General features: G+C 42.3%; 1 protein-coding gene and 50 non-coding genes across 52 annotated transcripts in view; all 51 read left to right on the top strand.

Moving 5' to 3' along the window:
* The window catches only part of LOC117482807 (CMP-N-acetylneuraminate-beta-galactosamide-alpha-2,3-sialyltransferase 1-like), a 135554-nt gene that overhangs the window by 9967 nt on the left and 107743 nt on the right, over positions 1 to 17844 (top strand). The window lies entirely within an intron of this gene.
* trnal-uaa lies at positions 1026 to 1108 on the top strand. The gene has a single exon. It is a non-coding gene; the product is annotated as a tRNA-Leu (tRNA).
* trnal-caa lies at positions 1347 to 1429 on the top strand. The gene has a single exon. It is a non-coding gene; the product is annotated as a tRNA-Leu (tRNA).
* Positions 1686 to 1768, top strand: trnal-uaa. Its single transcript has one exon. It is a non-coding gene; the product is annotated as a tRNA-Leu (tRNA).
* On the top strand, positions 2030 to 2112 carry trnal-caa. The gene has a single exon. It is a non-coding gene; the product is annotated as a tRNA-Leu (tRNA).
* Positions 2376 to 2458, top strand: trnal-uaa. Its single transcript has one exon. It is a non-coding gene; the product is annotated as a tRNA-Leu (tRNA).
* On the top strand, positions 2714 to 2796 carry trnal-caa. Its single transcript has one exon. It is a non-coding gene; the product is annotated as a tRNA-Leu (tRNA).
* On the top strand, positions 3060 to 3142 carry trnal-caa. The gene has a single exon. It is a non-coding gene; the product is annotated as a tRNA-Leu (tRNA).
* trnal-caa lies at positions 3407 to 3489 on the top strand. The gene has a single exon. It is a non-coding gene; the product is annotated as a tRNA-Leu (tRNA).
* On the top strand, positions 3753 to 3835 carry trnal-caa. The gene has a single exon. It is a non-coding gene; the product is annotated as a tRNA-Leu (tRNA).
* On the top strand, positions 4100 to 4182 carry trnal-uaa. Its single transcript has one exon. It is a non-coding gene; the product is annotated as a tRNA-Leu (tRNA).
* On the top strand, positions 4444 to 4526 carry trnal-caa. The gene has a single exon. It is a non-coding gene; the product is annotated as a tRNA-Leu (tRNA).
* On the top strand, positions 4780 to 4862 carry trnal-caa. The gene has a single exon. It is a non-coding gene; the product is annotated as a tRNA-Leu (tRNA).
* Positions 5126 to 5208, top strand: trnal-caa. Its single transcript has one exon. It is a non-coding gene; the product is annotated as a tRNA-Leu (tRNA).
* trnal-caa lies at positions 5473 to 5555 on the top strand. Its single transcript has one exon. It is a non-coding gene; the product is annotated as a tRNA-Leu (tRNA).
* On the top strand, positions 5819 to 5901 carry trnal-caa. Its single transcript has one exon. It is a non-coding gene; the product is annotated as a tRNA-Leu (tRNA).
* Positions 6166 to 6248, top strand: trnal-uaa. Its single transcript has one exon. It is a non-coding gene; the product is annotated as a tRNA-Leu (tRNA).
* Positions 6510 to 6592, top strand: trnal-caa. Its single transcript has one exon. It is a non-coding gene; the product is annotated as a tRNA-Leu (tRNA).
* trnal-caa lies at positions 6846 to 6928 on the top strand. The gene has a single exon. It is a non-coding gene; the product is annotated as a tRNA-Leu (tRNA).
* Positions 7192 to 7274, top strand: trnal-caa. The gene has a single exon. It is a non-coding gene; the product is annotated as a tRNA-Leu (tRNA).
* Positions 7539 to 7621, top strand: trnal-caa. The gene has a single exon. It is a non-coding gene; the product is annotated as a tRNA-Leu (tRNA).
* Positions 7885 to 7967, top strand: trnal-caa. Its single transcript has one exon. It is a non-coding gene; the product is annotated as a tRNA-Leu (tRNA).
* Positions 8231 to 8313, top strand: trnal-caa. The gene has a single exon. It is a non-coding gene; the product is annotated as a tRNA-Leu (tRNA).
* trnal-caa lies at positions 8577 to 8659 on the top strand. Its single transcript has one exon. It is a non-coding gene; the product is annotated as a tRNA-Leu (tRNA).
* Positions 8859 to 8941, top strand: trnal-caa. The gene has a single exon. It is a non-coding gene; the product is annotated as a tRNA-Leu (tRNA).
* Positions 9206 to 9288, top strand: trnal-uaa. The gene has a single exon. It is a non-coding gene; the product is annotated as a tRNA-Leu (tRNA).
* Positions 9550 to 9632, top strand: trnal-caa. Its single transcript has one exon. It is a non-coding gene; the product is annotated as a tRNA-Leu (tRNA).
* Positions 9896 to 9978, top strand: trnal-uaa. The gene has a single exon. It is a non-coding gene; the product is annotated as a tRNA-Leu (tRNA).
* Positions 10234 to 10316, top strand: trnal-caa. The gene has a single exon. It is a non-coding gene; the product is annotated as a tRNA-Leu (tRNA).
* Positions 10506 to 10588, top strand: trnal-caa. Its single transcript has one exon. It is a non-coding gene; the product is annotated as a tRNA-Leu (tRNA).
* trnal-caa lies at positions 10852 to 10934 on the top strand. The gene has a single exon. It is a non-coding gene; the product is annotated as a tRNA-Leu (tRNA).
* Positions 11199 to 11281, top strand: trnal-caa. Its single transcript has one exon. It is a non-coding gene; the product is annotated as a tRNA-Leu (tRNA).
* trnal-caa lies at positions 11545 to 11627 on the top strand. The gene has a single exon. It is a non-coding gene; the product is annotated as a tRNA-Leu (tRNA).
* trnal-uaa lies at positions 11892 to 11974 on the top strand. The gene has a single exon. It is a non-coding gene; the product is annotated as a tRNA-Leu (tRNA).
* Positions 12236 to 12318, top strand: trnal-caa. Its single transcript has one exon. It is a non-coding gene; the product is annotated as a tRNA-Leu (tRNA).
* On the top strand, positions 12572 to 12654 carry trnal-caa. The gene has a single exon. It is a non-coding gene; the product is annotated as a tRNA-Leu (tRNA).
* Positions 12918 to 13000, top strand: trnal-caa. The gene has a single exon. It is a non-coding gene; the product is annotated as a tRNA-Leu (tRNA).
* On the top strand, positions 13200 to 13282 carry trnal-caa. Its single transcript has one exon. It is a non-coding gene; the product is annotated as a tRNA-Leu (tRNA).
* On the top strand, positions 13547 to 13629 carry trnal-uaa. Its single transcript has one exon. It is a non-coding gene; the product is annotated as a tRNA-Leu (tRNA).
* On the top strand, positions 13891 to 13973 carry trnal-caa. The gene has a single exon. It is a non-coding gene; the product is annotated as a tRNA-Leu (tRNA).
* On the top strand, positions 14237 to 14319 carry trnal-uaa. The gene has a single exon. It is a non-coding gene; the product is annotated as a tRNA-Leu (tRNA).
* trnal-caa lies at positions 14575 to 14657 on the top strand. The gene has a single exon. It is a non-coding gene; the product is annotated as a tRNA-Leu (tRNA).
* Positions 14847 to 14929, top strand: trnal-caa. The gene has a single exon. It is a non-coding gene; the product is annotated as a tRNA-Leu (tRNA).
* Positions 15193 to 15275, top strand: trnal-caa. Its single transcript has one exon. It is a non-coding gene; the product is annotated as a tRNA-Leu (tRNA).
* Positions 15540 to 15622, top strand: trnal-caa. The gene has a single exon. It is a non-coding gene; the product is annotated as a tRNA-Leu (tRNA).
* Positions 15876 to 15959, top strand: trnal-caa. The gene has a single exon. It is a non-coding gene; the product is annotated as a tRNA-Leu (tRNA).
* trnal-caa lies at positions 16226 to 16309 on the top strand. Its single transcript has one exon. It is a non-coding gene; the product is annotated as a tRNA-Leu (tRNA).
* Positions 16500 to 16582, top strand: trnal-uaa. Its single transcript has one exon. It is a non-coding gene; the product is annotated as a tRNA-Leu (tRNA).
* trnal-uaa lies at positions 16836 to 16918 on the top strand. The gene has a single exon. It is a non-coding gene; the product is annotated as a tRNA-Leu (tRNA).
* trnal-uaa lies at positions 17182 to 17264 on the top strand. Its single transcript has one exon. It is a non-coding gene; the product is annotated as a tRNA-Leu (tRNA).
* On the top strand, positions 17513 to 17595 carry trnal-caa. Its single transcript has one exon. It is a non-coding gene; the product is annotated as a tRNA-Leu (tRNA).

Here is a 17844-nt window from a genome sequence, read left to right as displayed (position 1 = left end):
CTCTTTTCACACCACAAGGTCAACAGGGGTTGTTTTGTTTTGCTGCTGCAGCATTGAAAAGTTCACATATTCCCAAATGTGTCGCTCTTTTGTTCTCCGATCACAATGGGGAATTGAGATGTAAAACAGATTTAGACAGCGTTGCATATCTCGATGGGTAGAGCAGATATAAGTGCTTTTTGAAATGTTTTGTGTCTGCGTTGTGTTCGCAGCCGCAGGCAGAATGTGTTTACAGCGGAGCACAGGATGATCTGGATCTGTGTGTTTTTTTTGTTGTTGCCGTTTATTTTCCAGGAACTGTTGTGTTTAGGCCCAGAGCTTCAGCAGCATGTGTTTCAACCTGCATATACAATATATATGAATACATTACCCAAGAGAAAAGAGGTCCTTTTCAGCAGATACAGCTCATTATTCAGGAGGCTGCTCATGTAAAGCATAATAGAAAAAGAAATACAAATGACTGCCTGATACCGACTAATCATAATAAACAGGCCTATCAACGCTATAATTACTGACAGTAGAATCATTATATTGTCCTAATGCTCTACTGCTACCGTCATTAATAACAGTGCATTAATTAAACATAGGCCTACTATGGAAAACAGCGGCCTCAACTTGACTGGACCCGCAGAGTTACACAGTGCAGCTTAATTTCGCTCTGGAGGTCATTCCAGGAATAATGAGTCGGGGAAATGTAAATATTCCTCTTTGCTTAGCTGCCAGGGCGCTAAGAATACCTGAGACAAGCCAAATTTGAGATCCAGACACATAATGAGCTGCTTGTATTCTCACAATAGAAGTGGAGGGAAAACGAAAAAATCTGATAACAATAACCTTTTTGCTCAGAGAAGATGAAAGGATTCAGAACAGGTCAAAGTTAGCTTAATTTAGCTTAGTTTATGTTGTTTTAGCGTAGCTTAGTTTAGCGTAGCAATCGGAAGTGGGAGGATATCGGTCTGTACAAAGTTTTAAAACATACATGATTGTTGTCTGAAAATGTGTGTCCTTGTTTGAGCACTTTTCGAACCAGGATGGCTGAGTTGTTAAGGCGTTGGACTTAAGATCCAATGGACATTAGTCCTCGTGGGTTCAAACCCCACTCCTGGTAGGAAATAGGTGGAATACTGTCTGTTTGACTGTTGACTTGTCTAAAAAAGGGCACGATAAATATGTTTGTCTACTCAAATATGCTGCTTGATATGGGTGAAAGCAATCTACTTTTCCTAGCTTTCTCTCAGATGTGTTCTTATGAAGTGATGTACCTCCTTTACTCTACCTCCTTTTTAATTGAGGTTACCTAAATAACTCAATGCTCGAAAAATGGTGTCCTTCTTTGAGCATGTCCAACCAGGATGGCCGAGTGGTTAAGGCGTTGGACTCAAGATCCAATGGACATTAGTCCTCGTGGGTTCAAATCCCACTCCTGGTAGGAAATAGTTGGAAAACAATCTGTTTGGCTGTAAAATTGCTTAAATAAGGGCAAGATAAGTTTGTTTGTCCACTCAAAGTATATGGCTTGAAACGGGTGAAAGCATCCCCCAGTATTTGCTATGCCTAGCGGGTTTTTGTGCACTCTATTCGCCATTCTCGTAGCTTTCTCTCAGATATGTTCTTATGAAGTTATACCTGCTTTTTCACTAAATAACCCAACGCTCGAAGATTGCGTCCTTATTCAAGTATGTCCAACCAGGATGGCCGAGTGGTTAAGGCGTTAGACTTAAGATCCAATGGACTTTAGTCCTCGTGGGTTCAAACCCCACTCCTGGTAGGAAAAAGGTGGAAAACAATCTGTTTGGCTGTAAAATTGCTTAAATGAGGGCAAGATAAGTTTGTTTGTCCACTCAAAGGAGGAGTACATGGCTTGAAACGGGTGAAAGCATCCCCCAGTATTTGCTATGCCTAGCGGGTTTTTGTGCACTCTATTCGCCATTCTCGTAGCTTTCTCTCAGATATGTTCTTATGAAGTTATACCTGCTTTTTCACTAAATAACCCAACGCTCGAAAATTGCGTCCTTGTTCAGCATATCCAACCAGGATGGCCGAGTGGTTAAGGCGTTGGTCTCAAGATCCAATGGACATTAGTCCTCGTGGGTTCAAACCCCACTCCTTGTAGGAAATAGGTGGAATACTGTCTGTTAGACTGTTGAATTGACTAAAAAAGGGCACGATAAATATCTTTATCTACTCAAAATGCAAACCCAAAGGAGGAGTCTGCTGCTTGATATGGGTCAAAGCCATCCAAGTATTTGCTATGCCTAAAGGATTTTGTTCCCTCTTTCTCTCAGATATGTCCTTATGAAGTTATACCTCCTTTTTCATTGAGGTTACCTAAATAACTCAACGCTCGAAAATTGCGTCCTTGTTCAGCATGTCCAACCAGGATGGCGGAGTGGTTAAGGAGTTGGACTTAAGATCCAATGGACATTAGTCCTCGTGGGTTCAAACCCCATTCCTGGTAGTAAATAGGTGGAAAACAATCTGTTTGGCTGTAAAATTGCTTAAATAAGGGCAAGATAAGTTTGTTTGTCCACTCAAAGTATATGGCTTGAAACGGGTGAAAGCATCCCCCAGTATTTGCTATGCCTGGCGGGTTTTTGTGCACTCTATTCGCCATTCTCGTAGCTTTCTCTCAGATATGTTCTTATGAAGTTATACCTGCTTTTTCACTAGATAAACCAACGCTCGAAAATTGCGTCCTTGTTCAGTATGTCCAACCAGGATGGCCGAGTGGTTAAGGCGTTGGACTCAAGATCCAATGGACATTAGTCCTCGTGGGTTCAAACCCCACTCCTGGTAGTGAATAGGTGGAATACTGTCTGTTTGACTGTTGAATTGTCTAAAAAAGGGCACGATAAATATGTTTATCTACTCAAAATGCAAACCCAAAGGAGGAGTCTGCTGCTTGATATGGGTAAAAGCCATCCAAGTATTTGCTATGCCTAAAGGATTTTGTTCCCTCTTTCTCTCAGATATGTTCTTATGAAGTTATACCTCCTTTTTCATTGAGGTTACCTAAATAAACCAACGCTCGAAAATTGCGTCCTTGCTCAGCATGTCCAACCAGGATGGCCGAGTGGTTAAGGCGTTGGTCTCAAGATCCAATGGACGTTAGTCCTCGTGGGTTCAAACCCCACTCCTGGTAGGAAATAGGTGGAATACTGTCTGTTGGACTGTTGAATTGCCTAAAAAGGGGCACGATAAATATGTTTATCTACTCAAAATGTAAACCCAAAGGAGGAGTCTGCTGCTTGATATGGGTTATAGCCATCCAAATATTTGCTATGCCTGAAGGGCTTTGTTCACTCTTTCTCTCAGATATGTTCTTATGAAGTTAGACCTCCTTTTTCATTGAGGTTACCTAAATAACTCAACGCTTGAAAATGGTGTCCTTATTCAAGTATGTCCAACCAGGATGGCCGAGTGGTTAAGGCGTTGGTCTCAAGATCCAATGGACATTAGTCCTCGTGGGTTCAAACCCCACTCCTGGTAGTAAATAGGTGGAATACTGTCTGTTTGACTGTTGAATTGTCTAAAAAAGGGCACGATAAATATGTTTATCTACTCAAAATGCAAACCCAAAGGAGGAGTCTGCTGCTTGATATGGGTAAAAGCCATCCAAGTATTTGCTATGCCTAAAGAATTTTGTTCCCTCTTTCTCTCAGATATGTTCTTATGAAGTTATACCTCCTTTTTCATTGAGGTTACCTAAATAAACCAACGCTCGAAAATTGCGTCCTTGCTCAGCATGTCTAACCAGGATGGCCGAGTGGTTAAGGCGTTGGTATCAAGATCCAATGGACGTTAGTCCTCGTGGGTTCAAACCCCACTCCTGGTAGGAAATAGGTGGAATACTGTCTGTTTGACTGTTGAATTGCCTAAAAAGGGGCACGATAAATATGTTTATCTACTCAAAATGTAAACCCAAAGGAGGAGTCTGCTGCTTGATATGGGTCAAAGCCATCCAAATATTTGCTATGCCTGAAGGGCTTTGTTCACTCTTTCTCTCAGATATGTTCTTATGAAGTTAGACCTCCTTTTTCATTGAGGTTACCTAAATAACTCAACGCTTGAAAATGGTGTCCTTATTCAAGTATGTCCAACCAGGATGGCCGAGTGGTTAAGGCGTTGGACTTAAGATCCAATGGACATTAGTCCTCGTGGGTTCAAACCCCACTCCTGGTAGGAAAAAGGTGGAAAACAATCTGTTTGGCTGTAAAATTGCTTAAATGAGGGCAAGATAAGTTTGTTTGTCCACTCAAAGGAGGAGTACATGGCTTGAAACGGGTGAAAGCATCCCCCAGTATTTGCTATGCCTAGCGGGTTTTTGTGCACTCTATTCGCCATTCTCGTAGCTTTCTCTCAGATATGTTCTTATGAAGTTATACTTGCTTTTTCACTAAATAACCCAACGCTCGAAAATTGCGTCCTTGTTCAGCATATCCAACCAGGATGGCCGAGTGGTTAAGGCGTTGGTCTCAAGATCCAATGGACATTAGTCCTCGTGGGTTCAAACCCCACTCCTGGTAGTAAATAGGTGGAATACTGTCTGTTTGACTGTTGAATTGTCTAAAAAAGGGCACGATAAATATGTTTATCTACTCAAAATGCAAACCCAAAGGAGGAGTCTGCTGCTTGATATGGGTCAAAGCCATCCAAATATTTGCTATGCCTGAAGGGCTTTGTTCACTCTTTCTCTCAGATATGTCCTTATGAAGTTATATCTGCTTTTTCACTAAATAAACCAACGCTCGAAAATTGCGTCCTTGTTCAGCATGTCCAACCAGGATGGCCGAGTGGTTAAGGCGTTGGACTCAAGATCCAATGGACATTAGTCCTCGTGGGTTCAAACCCCACTCCTGGTAGGAAATAGGTGGAATACTGTCTGTTTGACTGTTGAATTGTCTAAAAAAGGGCACGATAAATATGTTTATCTACTCAAAATGCAAACCCAAAGGAGGAGTCTGCTGCTTGATATGGGTAAAAGCCATCCAAGTATTTGCTATGCCTAAAGGATTTTGTTCCCTCTTTCTCTCAGATATGTTCTTATGAAGTTATACCTCCTTTTTCATTGAGGTTACCTAAATAAACCAACGCTCGAAAATTGCGTCCTTGCTCAGCATGTCCAACCAGGATGGCCGAGTGGTTAAGGCGTTGGTCTCAAGATCCAATGGACGTTAGTCCTCGTGGGTTCAAACCCCACTCCTGGTAGGAAATAGGTGGAATACTGTCTGTTTGACTGTTGAATTGCCTAAAAAGGGGCACGATAAATATGTTTATCTACTCAAAATGTAAACCCAAAGGAGGAGTCTGCTGCTTGATATGGGTTATAGCCATCCAAATATTTGCTATGCCTGAAGGGCTTTGTTCACTCTTTCTCTCAGATATGTTCTTATGAAGTTAGACCTCCTTTTTCATTGAGGTTACCTAAATAACTCAACGCTTGAAAATGGTGTCCTTATTCAAGTATGTCCAACCAGGATGGCCGAGTGGTTAAGGCGTTGGTCTCAAGATCCAATGGACATTAGTCCTCGTGGGTTCAAACCCCACTCCTGGTAGTAAATAGGTGGAATACTGTCTGTTTGACTGTTGAATTGTCTAAAAAAGGGCACGATAAATATGTTTATCTACTCAAAATGCAAACCCAAAGGAGGAGTCTGCTGCTTGATATGGGTAAAAGCCATCCAAGTATTTGCTATGCCTAAAGAATTTTGTTCCCTCTTTCTCTCAGATATGTTCTTATGAAGTTATACCTCCTTTTTCATTGAGGTTACCTAAATAAACCAACGCTCGAAAATTGCGTCCTTGCTCAGCATGTCTAACCAGGATGGCCGAGTGGTTAAGGCGTTGGTATCAAGATCCAATGGACGTTAGTCCTCGTGGGTTCAAACCCCACTCCTGGTAGGAAATAGGTGGAATACTGTCTGTTTGACTGTTGAATTGCCTAAAAAGGGGCACGATAAATATGTTTATCTACTCAAAATGTAAACCCAAAGGAGGAGTCTGCTGCTTGATATGGGTCAAAGCCATCCAAATATTTGCTATGCCTGAAGGGCTTTGTTCACTCTTTCTCTCAGATATGTTCTTATGAAGTTAGACCTCCTTTTTCATTGAGGTTACCTAAATAACTCAACGCTTGAAAATGGTGTCCTTATTCAAGTATGTCCAACCAGGATGGCCGAGTGGTTAAGGCGTTGGACTTAAGATCCAATGGACATTAGTCCTCGTGGGTTCAAACCCCACTCCTGGTAGGAAAAAGGTGGAAAACAATCTGTTTGGCTGTAAAATTGCTTAAATGAGGGCAAGATAAGTTTGTTTGTCCACTCAAAGGAGGAGTACATGGCTTGAAACGGGTGAAAGCATCCCCCAGTATTTGCTATGCCTAGCGGGTTTTTGTGCACTCTATTCGCCATTCTCGTAGCTTTCTCTCAGATATGTTCTTATGAAGTTATACTTGCTTTTTCACTAAATAACCCAACGCTCGAAAATTGCGTCCTTGTTCAGCATATCCAACCAGGATGGCCGAGTGGTTAAGGCGTTGGTCTCAAGATCCAATGGACATTAGTCCTCGTGGGTTCAAACCCCACTCCTGGTAGTAAATAGGTGGAATACTGTCTGTTTGACTGTTGAATTGTCTAAAAAAGGGCACGATAAATATGTTTATCTACTCAAAATGCAAACCCAAAGGAGGAGTCTGCTGCTTGATATGGGTCAAAGCCATCCAAATATTTGCTATGCCTGAAGGGCTTTGTTCACTCTTTCTCTCAGATATGTCCTTATGAAGTTATATCTGCTTTTTCACTAAATAAACCAACGCTCGAAAATTGCGTCCTTGTTCAGCATGTCCAACCAGGATGGCCGAGTGGTTAAGGCGTTGGACTCAAGATCCAATGGACATTAGTCCTCGTGGGTTCAAACCCCACTCCTGGTAGGAAATAGGTGGAATACTGTCTGTTTGACTGTTGAATTGTCTAAAAAAGGGCACGATAAATATGTTTATCTACTCAAAATGCAAACCCAAAGGAGGAGTCTGCTGCTTGATATGGGTAAAAGCCATCCAAGTATTTGCTATGCCTAAAGGATTTTGTTCCCTCTTTCTCTCAGATATGTTCTTATGAAGTTATACCTCCTTTTTCATTGAGGTTACCTAAATAAACCAACGCTCGAAAATTGCGTCCTTGCTCAGCATGTCCAACCAGGATGGCCGAGTGGTTAAGGCGTTGGTCTCAAGATCCAATGGACGTTAGTCCTCGTGGGTTCAAACCCCACTCCTGGTAGGAAATAGGTGGAATACTGTCTGTTTGACTGTTGAATTGCCTAAAAAGGGGCACGATAAATATGTTTATCTACTCAAAATGTAAACCCAAAGGAGGAGTCTGCTGCTTGATATGGGTTATAGCCATCCAAATATTTGCTATGCCTGAAGGGCTTTGTTCACTCTTTCTCTCAGATATGTTCTTATGAAGTTAGACCTCCTTTTTCATTGTGGTTACCTAAATAACTCAACGCTTGAAAATGGTGTCCTTATTCAAGTATGTCCAACCAGGATGGCCGAGTGGTTAAGGCGTTGGTCTCAAGATCCAATGGACATTAGTCCTCGTGGGTTCAAACCCCACTCCTGGTAGTAAATAGGTGGAATACTGTCTGTTTGACTGTTGAATTGTCTAAAAAAGGGCACGATAAATATGTTTATCTACTCAAAATGCAAACCCAAAGGAGGAGTCTGCTGCTTGATATGGGTAAAAGCCATCCAAGTATTTGCTATGCCTAAAGAATTTTGTTCCCTCTTTCTCTCAGATATGTTCTTATGAAGTTATACCTCCTTTTTCATTGAGGTTACCTAAATAAACCAACGCTCGAAAATTGCGTCCTTGCTCAGCATGTCTAACCAGGATGGCCGAGTGGTTAAGGCGTTGTACTCAAGATCCAATGGACATTAGTCCTCGTGGGTTCAAACCCCACTCCTGGTAGTAAATAGGTGGAATACTGTCTGTTTGACTGTTGAATTGTCTAAAAAAGGGCACGATAAATATGTTTATCTACTCAAAATGCAAACCCAAAGGAGGAGTCTGCTGCTTGATATGGGTAAAAGCCATCCAAGTATTTGCTATGCCTAAAGAATTTTGTTCCCTCTTTCTCTCAGATATGTTCTTATGAAGTTATACCTCCTTTTTCATTGAGGTTACCTAAATAAACCAACGCTCGAAAATTGCGTCCTTGCTCAGCATGTCTAACCAGGATGGCCGAGTGGTTAAGGCGTTGGACTCAAGATCCAATGGACATTAGTCCTCGTGGGTTCAAACCCCACTCCTGGTAGGAAATAGGTGGAATACTGTCTGTTTGACTGTTGAATTGTCTAAAAAAGGGCACGATAAATATGTTTATCTACTCAAAATGCAAACCCAAAGGAGGAGTCTGCTGCTTGATATGGGTAAAAGCCATCCAAGTATTTGCTATGCCTAAAGGGTTTTGTTCCCTCTTTCTCTCAGATATGTTCTTATGAAGTTATACCTCCTTTTTCATTGAGGTTACCTAAATAACTCAACGCTCGAAAATTGCGTCCTTGTACAGCATGTCCAACCAGGATGGCCGAGTGGTTAAGGCGTTGGACTCAAGATCCAATGGACATTAGTCCTCGTGGGTTCAAACCCCACTCCTGGTAGGAAATAGGTGGAATACTGTCAAGAAACGGGTGAAAGCATCCCCCAGTATTTGCTATGCCTAGCGGGTTTTTGTGCACTCTATTCGCCATTCTCTTAGCTTTCTCTCAGATATGTTCTTATGAAGTTATACCTCCTTTTTCATTGAGGTTACCTAAATAAACCAACGCTTGAAAATTGCGTCCTTGCTCAGCATGTCCAACCAGGATGGCCGAGTGGTTAAGGCGTTGGTCTCAAGATCCAATGGACGTTAGTCCTCGTGGGTTCAAACCCCACTCCTGGTAGGAAATAGGTGGAATACTGTCTGTTGGACTGTTGAATTGCCTAAAAAGGGGCACGATAAATATGTTTATCTACTCAAAATGCAAACCCAAAGGAGGAGTCTGCTGCTTGATATGGGTCAAAGCCATCCAAATATTTGCTATGCCTGAAGGGCTTTGTTCACTCTTTCTCTCAGATATGTTCTTATGAAGTTAGACCTCCTTTTTCATTGAGGTTACCTAAATAACTCAACGCTTGAAAATGGTGTCCTTATTCAAGTATGTCCAACCAGGATGGCCGAGTGGTTAAGGCGTTAGACTTAAGATCCAATGGACTTTAGTCCTCGTGGGTTCAAACCACACTCCTGGTAGGAAAAAGGTGGAAAACAATCTGTTTGGCTGTAAAATTGCTTAAATGAGGGCAAGATAAGTTTGTTTGTCCACTCAAAGGAGGAGTACATGGCTTGAAACGGGTGAAAGCATCCCCCAGTATTTGCTATGCCTAGCGGGTTTTTGTGCACTCTATTCGCCATTCTCGTAGCTTTCTCTCAGATATGTTCTTATGAAGTTATACCTGCTTTTTCACTAAATAACCCAACGCTCGAAAATTGCGTCCTTGTTCAGCATATCCAACCAGGATGGCCGAGTGGTTAAGGCGTTGGTCTCAAGATCCAATGGACATTAGTCCTCGTGGGTTCAAACCCCACTCCTTGTAGGAAATAGGTGGAATACTGTCTGTTAGACTGTTGAATTGACTAAAAAAGGGCACGATAAATATCTTTATCTACTCAAAATGCAAACCCAAAGGAGGAGTCTGCTGCTTGATATGGGTCAAAGCCATCCAAGTATTTGCTATGCCTAAAGGATTTTGTTCCCTCTTTCTCTCAGATATGTCCTTATGAAGTTATACCTCCTTTTTCATTGAGGTTACCTAAATAACTCAACGCTCGAAAATTGCGTCCTTGTTCAGCATGTCCAACCAGGATGGCGGAGTGGTTAAGGAGTTGGACTTAAGATCCAATGGACATTAGTCCTCGTGGGTTCAAACCCCATTCCTGGTAGTAAATAGGTGGAAAACAATCTGTTTGGCTGTAAAATTGCTTAAATAAGGGCAAGATAAGTTTGTTTGTCCACTCAAAGTATATGGCTTGAAACGGGTGAAAGCATCCCCCAGTATTTGCTATGCCTGGCGGGTTTTTGTGCACTCTATTCGCCATTCTCGTAGCTTTCTCTCAGATATGTTCTTATGAAGTTATACCTGCTTTTTCACTAAATAACCCAATGCTCGAAGATTGCGTCCTTGTTCAGCATGTCCAACCAGGATGGCCGAGTGGTTAAGGCGTTGGACTCAAGATCCAATGGACATTAGTCCTCGTGGGTTCAAACCCCACTCCTGGTAGGAAATAGGTGGAATACTGTCAAGAAACGGGTGAAAGCATCCCCCAGTATTTGCTATGCCTAGCGGGTTTTTGTGCACTCTATTCGCCATTCTCGTAGCTTTCTCTCAGATATGTTCTTATGAAGTTATACCTGCTTTTTCACTAAATAACCCAACGCTCGAAGATTGCGTCCTTGTTCAGCATGTCCAACCAGGATGGCCGAGTGGTTAAGGCGTTGGTCTCAAGATCCAATGGACATTAGTCCTCGTGGGTTCAAACCCCACTCCTGGTAGTGAATAGGTGGAATACTGTCTGTTTGACTGTTGAATTGTCTAAAAAAGGGCACGATAAATATGTTTATCTACTCAAAATGCAAACCCAAAGGAGGAGTCTGCTGCTTGATATGGGTAAAAGCCATCCAAGTATTTGCTATGCCTAAAGGATTTTGTTCCCTCTTTCTCTCAGATATGTTCTTATGAAGTTATACCTCCTTTTTCATTGAGGTTACCTAAATAAACCAACGCTCGAAAATTGCGTCCTTGCTCAGCATGTCCAACCAGGATGGCCGAGTGGTTAAGGCGTTGGTCTCAAGATCCAATGGACGTTAGTCCTCGTGGGTTCAAACCCCACTCCTGGTAGGAAATAGGTGGAATACTGTCTGTTTGACTGTTGAATTGCCTAAAAAGGGGCACGATAAATATGTTTATCTACTCAAAATGTAAACCCAAAGGAGGAGTCTGCTGCTTGATATGGGTTATAGCCATCCAAATATTTGCTATGCCTGAAGGGCTTTGTTCACTCTTTCTCTCAGATATGTTCTTATGAAGTTAGACCTCCTTTTTCATTGAGGTTACCTAAATAACTCAACGCTTGAAAATGGTGTCCTTATTCAAGTATGTCCAACCAGGATGGCCGAGTGGTTAAGGCGTTGGTCTCAAGATCCAATGGACATTAGTCCTCGTGGGTTCAAACCCCACTCCTGGTAGTAAATAGGTGGAATACTGTCTGTTTGACTGTTGAATTGTCTAAAAAAGGGCACGATAAATATGTTTATCTACTCAAAATGCAAACCCAAAGGAGGAGTCTGCTGCTTGATATGGGTAAAAGCCATCCAAGTATTTGCTATGCCTAAAGGATTTTGTTCCCTCTTTCTCTCAGATATGTTCTTATGAAGTTATACCTCCTTTTTCATTGAGGTTACCTAAATAAACCAACGCTCGAAAATTGCGTCCTTGCTCAGCATGTCTAACCAGGATGGCCGAGTGGTTAAGGCGTTGGTCTCAAGATCCAATGGACGTTAGTCCTCGTGGGTTCAAACCCCACTCCTGGTAGGAAATAGGTGGAATACTGTCTGTTTGACTGTTGAATTGCCTAAAAAGGGGCACGATAAATATGTTTATCTACTCAAAATGTAAACCCAAAGGAGGAGTCTGCTGCTTGATATGGGTCAAAGCCATCCAAATATTTGCTATGCCTGAAGGGCTTTGTTCACTCTTTCTCTCAGATATGTTCTTATGAAGTTAGACCTCCTTTTTCATTGAGGTTACCTAAATAACTCAACGCTTGAAAATGGTGTCCTTATTCAAGTATGTCCAACCAGGATGGCCGAGTGGTTAAGGCGTTGGACTTAAGATCCAATGGACATTAGTCCTCGTGGGTTCAAACCCCACTCCTGGTAGGAAAAAGGTGGAAAACAATCTGTTTGGCTGTAAAATTGCTTAAATGAGGGCAAGATAAGTTTGTTTGTCCACTCAAAGGAGGAGTATATGGCTTGAAACGGGTGAAAGCATCCCCCAGTATTTGCTATGCCTAGCGGGTTTTTGTGCACTCTATTCGCCATTCTCGTAGCTTTCTCTCAGATATGTTCTTATGAAGTTATACCTGCTTTTTCACTAAATAACCCAACGCTCGAAAATTGCGTCCTTGTTCAGCATATCCAACCAGGATGGCCGAGTGGTTAAGGCGTTGGTCTCAAGATCCAATGGACATTAGTCCTCGTGGGTTCAAACCCCACTCCTGGTAGTAAATAGGTGGAATACTGTCTGTTTGACTGTTGAATTGTCTAAAAAAGGGCACGATAAATATGTTTATCTACTCAAAATGCAAACCCAAAGGAGGAGTCTGCTGCTTGATATGGGTCAAAGCCATCCAAATATTTGCTATGCCTGAAGGGCTTTGTTCACTCTTTCTCTCAGATATGTCCTTATGAAGTTATATCTGCTTTTTCACTAAATAAACCAACGCTCGAAAATTGCGTCCTTGTTCAGCATGTCCAACCAGGATGGCCGAGTGGTTAAGGCGTTGGACTCAAGATCCAATGGACATTAGTCCTCGTGGGTTCAAACCCCACTCCTGGTAGGAAATAGGTGGAATACTGTCTGTTTGACTGTTGAATTGTCTAAAAAAGGGCACGATAAATATGTTTATCTACTCAAAATGCAAACCCAAAGGAGGAGTCTGCTGCTTGATATGGGTAAAAGCCATCCAAGTATTTGCTATGCCTAAAGGGTTTTGTTCCCTCTTTCTCTCAGATATGTTCTTATGAAGTTATACCTCCTTTTTCATTGAGGTTACCTAAATAACTCAACGCTCGAAAATTGCGTCCTTGTACAGCATGTCCAACCAGGATGGCCGAGTGGTTAAGGCGTTGGACTCAAGATCCAATGGACATTAGTCCTCGTGGGTTCAAACCCCACTCCTGGTAGGAAATAGGTGGAATACTGTCAAGAAACGGGTGAAAGCATCCCCCAGTATTTGCTATGCCTAGCGGGTTTTTGTGCACTCTATTCGCCATTCTCTTAGCTTTCTCTCAGATATGTTCTTATGAAGTTATACCTCCTTTTTCATTGAGGTTACCTAAATAAACCAACGCTTGAAAATTGCGTCCTTGCTCAGCATGTCCAACCAGGATGGCCGAGTGGTTAAGGCGTTGGTCTCAAGATCCAATGGACGTTAGTCCTCGTGGGTTCAAACCCCACTCCTGGTAGGAAATAGGTGGAATACTGTCTGTTGGACTGTTGAATTGCCTAAAAAGGGGCACGATAAATATGTTTATCTACTCAAAATGCAAACCCAAAGGAGGAGTCTGCTGCTTGATATGGGTCAAAGCCATCCAAATATTTGCTATGCCTGAAGGGCTTTGTTCACTCTTTCTCTCAGATATGTTCTTATGAAGTTAGACCTCCTTTTTCATTGAGGTTACCTAAATAACTCAACGCTTGAAAATGGTGTCCTTATTCAAGTATGTCCAACCAGGATGGCCGAGTGGTTAAGGCGTTAGACTTAAGATCCAATGGACTTTAGTCCTCGTGGGTTCAAACCCCACTCCTGGTAGGAAAAAGGTGGAAAACAATCTGTTTGGCTGTAAAATTGCTTAAATGAGGGCAAGATAAGTTTGTTTGTCCACTCAAAGGAGGAGTACATGGCTTGAAACGGGTGAAAGCATCCCCCAGTATTTGCTATGCCTAGCGGGTTTTTGTGCACTCTATTCGCCATTCTCGTAGCTTTCTCTCAGATATGTTCTTATGAAGTTATACCTGCTTTTTCACTAAATAACCCAACGCTCGAAAATTGCGTCCTTGTTCAGCATATCCAACCAGGATGGCCGAGTGGTTAAGGCGTTGGTCTCAAGATCCAATGGACATTAGTCCTCGTGGGTTCAAACCCCACTCCTTGTAGGAAATAGGTGGAATACTGTCTGTTAGACTGTTGAATTGACTAAAAAAGGGCACGATAAATATCTTTATCTACTCAAAATGCAAACCCAAAGGAGGAGTCTGCTGCTTGATATGGGTCAAAGCCATCCAAGTATTTGCTATGCCTAAAGGATTTTGTTCCCTCTTTCTCTCAGATATGTCCTTATGAAGTTATACCTCCTTTTTCATTGAGGTTACCTAAATAACTCAACGCTCGAAAATTGCGTCCTTGTTCAGCATGTCCAACCAGGATGGCGGAGTGGTTAAGGAGTTGGACTTAAGATCCAATGGACATTAGTCCTCGTGGGTTCAAACCCCATTCCTGGTAGTAAATAGGTGGAAAACAATCTGTTTGGCTGTAAAATTGCTTAAATAAGGGCAAGATAAGTTTGTTTGTCCACTCAAAGTATATGGCTTGAAACGGGTGAAAGCATCCCCCAGTATTTGCTATGCCTGGCGGGTTTTTGTGCACTCTATTCGCCATTCTCGTAGCTTTCTCTCAGATATGTTCTTATGAAGTTATACCTGCTTTTTCACTAAATAACCCAACGCTCGAAGATTGCGTCCTTGTTCAGCATGTCCAACCAGGATGGCCGAGTGGTTAAGGCGTTGGACTCAAGATCCAATGGACATTAGTCCTCGTGGGTTCAAACCCCACTCCTGGTAGGAAATAGGTGGAATACTGTCAAGAAACGGGTGAAAGCATCCCCCAGTATTTGCTATGCCTAGCGGGTTTTTGTGCACTCTATTCGCCATTCTCGTAGCTTTCTCTCAGATATGTTCTTATGAAGTTATACCTGCTTTTTCACTAAATAACCCAACGCTCGAAGATTGCGTCCTTGTTCAGCATGTCCAACCAGGATGGCCGAGTGGTTAAGGCGTTGGTCTCAAGATCCAATGGACATTAGTCCTCGTGGGTTCAAACCCCACTCCTGGTAGTGAATAGGTGGAATACTGTCTGTTTGACTGTTGAATTGTCTAAAAAAGGGCACGATAAATATGTTTATCTACTCAAAATGCAAACCCAAAGGAGGAGTCTGCTGCTTGATATGGGTAAAAGCCATCCAAGTATTTGCTATGCCTAAAGGATTTTGTTCCCTCTTTCTCTCAGATATGTTCTTATGAAGTTATACCTCCTTTTTCATTGAGGTTACCTAAATAAACCAACGCTCGAAAATTGCGTCCTTGTTCAGCATGTCCAACCAGGATGGCCGAGTGGTTAAGGCGTTGGTCTCAAGATCCAATGGACGTTAGTCCTCGTGGGTTCAAACCCCACTCCTGGTAGGAAATAGGTGGAATACTGTCTGTTTGACTGTTGAATTGCCTAAAAAGGGGCACGATAAATATGTTTATCTACTCAAAATGTAAACCCAAAGGAGGAGTCTGCTGCTTGATATGGGTTATAGCCATCCAAATATTTGCTATGCCTGAAGGGCTTTGTTCACTCTTTCTCTCAGATATGTTCTTATGAAGTTAGACCTCCTTTTTCATTGAGGTTACCTAAATAACTCAACGCTTGAAAATGGTGTCCTTATTCAAGTATGTCCAACCAGGATGGCCGAGTGGTTAAGGCGTTGGTCTCAAGATCCAATGGACATTAGTCCTCGTGGGTTCAAACCCCACTCCTGGTAGTAAATAGGTGGAATACTGTCTGTTTGACTGTTGAATTGTCTAAAAAAGGGCACGATAAATATGTTTATCTACTCAAAATGCAAACCCAAAGGAGGAGTCTGCTGCTTGATATGGGTAAAAGCCATCCAAGTATTTGCTATGCCTAAAGGATTTTGTTCCCTCTTTCTCTCAGATATGTTCTTATGAAGTTATACCTCCTTTTTCACTAAATAACCCAACGCTCGAAAATTGCGTCCTTGTTCAGCATGTCCAACCAGGGATGGCCGAGTGGTTAAGGCGTTGGTCTCAAGATCCAATGGACATTAGTCCTCGTGGGTTCAAACCCCACTCCTGGTAGGAAATAGGTGGAATACTGTCTGTTTGACTGTTGACTTGTCTAAAAAGGGCACGATAAATATGTTTATCTACTCAAATGCAAACCCAAAGGAGGAGTCTGCTGCTTGATATGGGTTCAATAGCCATCCAAGTATTTGCTATGCCTAAAGGGTTTTGTTCCCTCTTTCTCTCAGATATGTTCTTATGAAGCTATACCTCCTTTTTCATTGAGGTTACCTAATATAACTCAACGCTTCGAAAAGTGCGTCCTTGTTCAGGCATGTCCAACCAGGATGGCCGAGTGGTTAAGGCGTTGGTCTCAAGATCCAATGGACATTAGTCCCTCGTGGGTTCAAACCCCACTCCTGGTAGTAAATAGGTGGAATACTGTCAAGAAACGGGTGAAAGCATCCCCCAGTATTTGCTATGCCTAGCGGGTTTTTGTGCACTCTATTCGCCATTCTCGTAGCTTTCTCTCAGATATGTTCTTATGAAGTTTATACCTGCTTTTTCACTAAATAACCCAACGCTCGAAAATTGCGTCCTTGTTCAGCATTTCCAACCAGGATGGCCGAGTGGTTAAGGCGTTGGACTTAAGATCCAATGGACATTAGTCCTCGTGGGTTCAAACTCCACTCCTGGTAGGAAATAGGTGTAAAACAATCTGTGTGGCTGTAAAATTGCTTAAATAAGGGCAAGATAAGTTTGTTTGTCCACTCAAAGGAGGAGTATATGGCTTGAAACGGGTGAAAGCGTCCCCCAGTATTTGCTATGCCTAGCGGGTTTTTGTGCACTCTATTCGCCATTCTCGTAGCTTTCTCTCAGATATGTTCTCATACGTGCTTTTTCACTAAATAACCCAACACTCGAAAATTGCGTCCTTGTTCAGCAGGTCCAACCAGGATGGCCGAGTGGTTAAGGCGTTGGACTTAAGATCCAATGGACATTAGTCCTCGTGGGTTCAAACCCCACTCCTGGTAGGAAATAGGTGGAATACTGTCTGTTTAACTGTTGACTTGTCTAAAAATGGGCACGATAAATATGTTTATCTACTCAAAATGCAAACCCAAAGGAGGAGTCTGCTGCTTGATATGGGTCAAAGCCATCCAAGTATTTGCTATGCCTAAAGGGTTTTGTTCCCTCTTTCTCTCAGATATGTTCTTATGAAGTTATACCTAATTTTTCATTGAGGTTACCTAAATAACTCAACGCTCGAAAATTGCGTCCTTGTTCAGCATGTCCAACCAGGATGGCCGAGTGGTTAAGGCGTTGGACTTAAGATCCAATGGACATTAGTCCTCGTGGGTTCAAACCCCACTCCTGGTAGGAAATAGGTGTAAAACAATCTGTTTGGCTGTAAAATTGCTTAAATAAGGGCAAGATAAGTTTGTTTGTCAAGAAACGGGTGAAAGCATCCCCCAGTATTTGCTATGCCTAGCGGGTTTTTGTGCACTCTATTCGCCATTCTCTTAGCTTTCTCTCAGATATGTTCTTATGAAGTTATACCTCCTTTTTCATTGAGGTTACCTAAATAAACCAACGCTTGAAAATTGCGTCCTTGCTCAGCATGTCCAACCAGGATGGCCGAGTGGTTAAGGCGTTGGTCTCAAGATCCAATGGACGTTAGTCCTCGTGGGTTCAAACCCCACTCCTGGTAGGAAATAGGTGGAATACTGTCTGTTGGACTGTTGAATTGCCTAAAAAGGGGCACGATAAATATGTTTATCTACTCAAAATGCAAACCCAAAGGAGGAGTCTGCTGCTTGATATGGGTCAAAGCCATCCAAATATTTGCTATGCCTGAAGGGCTTTGTTCACTCTTTCTCTCAGATATGTCCTTATGAAGTTATACCTCCTTTTTCATTGAGGTTACCTAAATAACCCAACGCTCGAAAATTGCGTCCTT

Source organism: Trematomus bernacchii, unplaced genomic scaffold (assembly GCF_902827165.1).
Source record: "Trematomus bernacchii unplaced genomic scaffold, fTreBer1.1, whole genome shotgun sequence".
In the NCBI taxonomy this organism is placed as follows: Eukaryota; Metazoa; Chordata; class Actinopteri; order Perciformes; family Nototheniidae; genus Trematomus; species Trematomus bernacchii.
The sequence above is the reverse complement of the archived record's forward strand: the minus strand, read 5'-3'. Positions and strand labels throughout refer to the sequence as shown.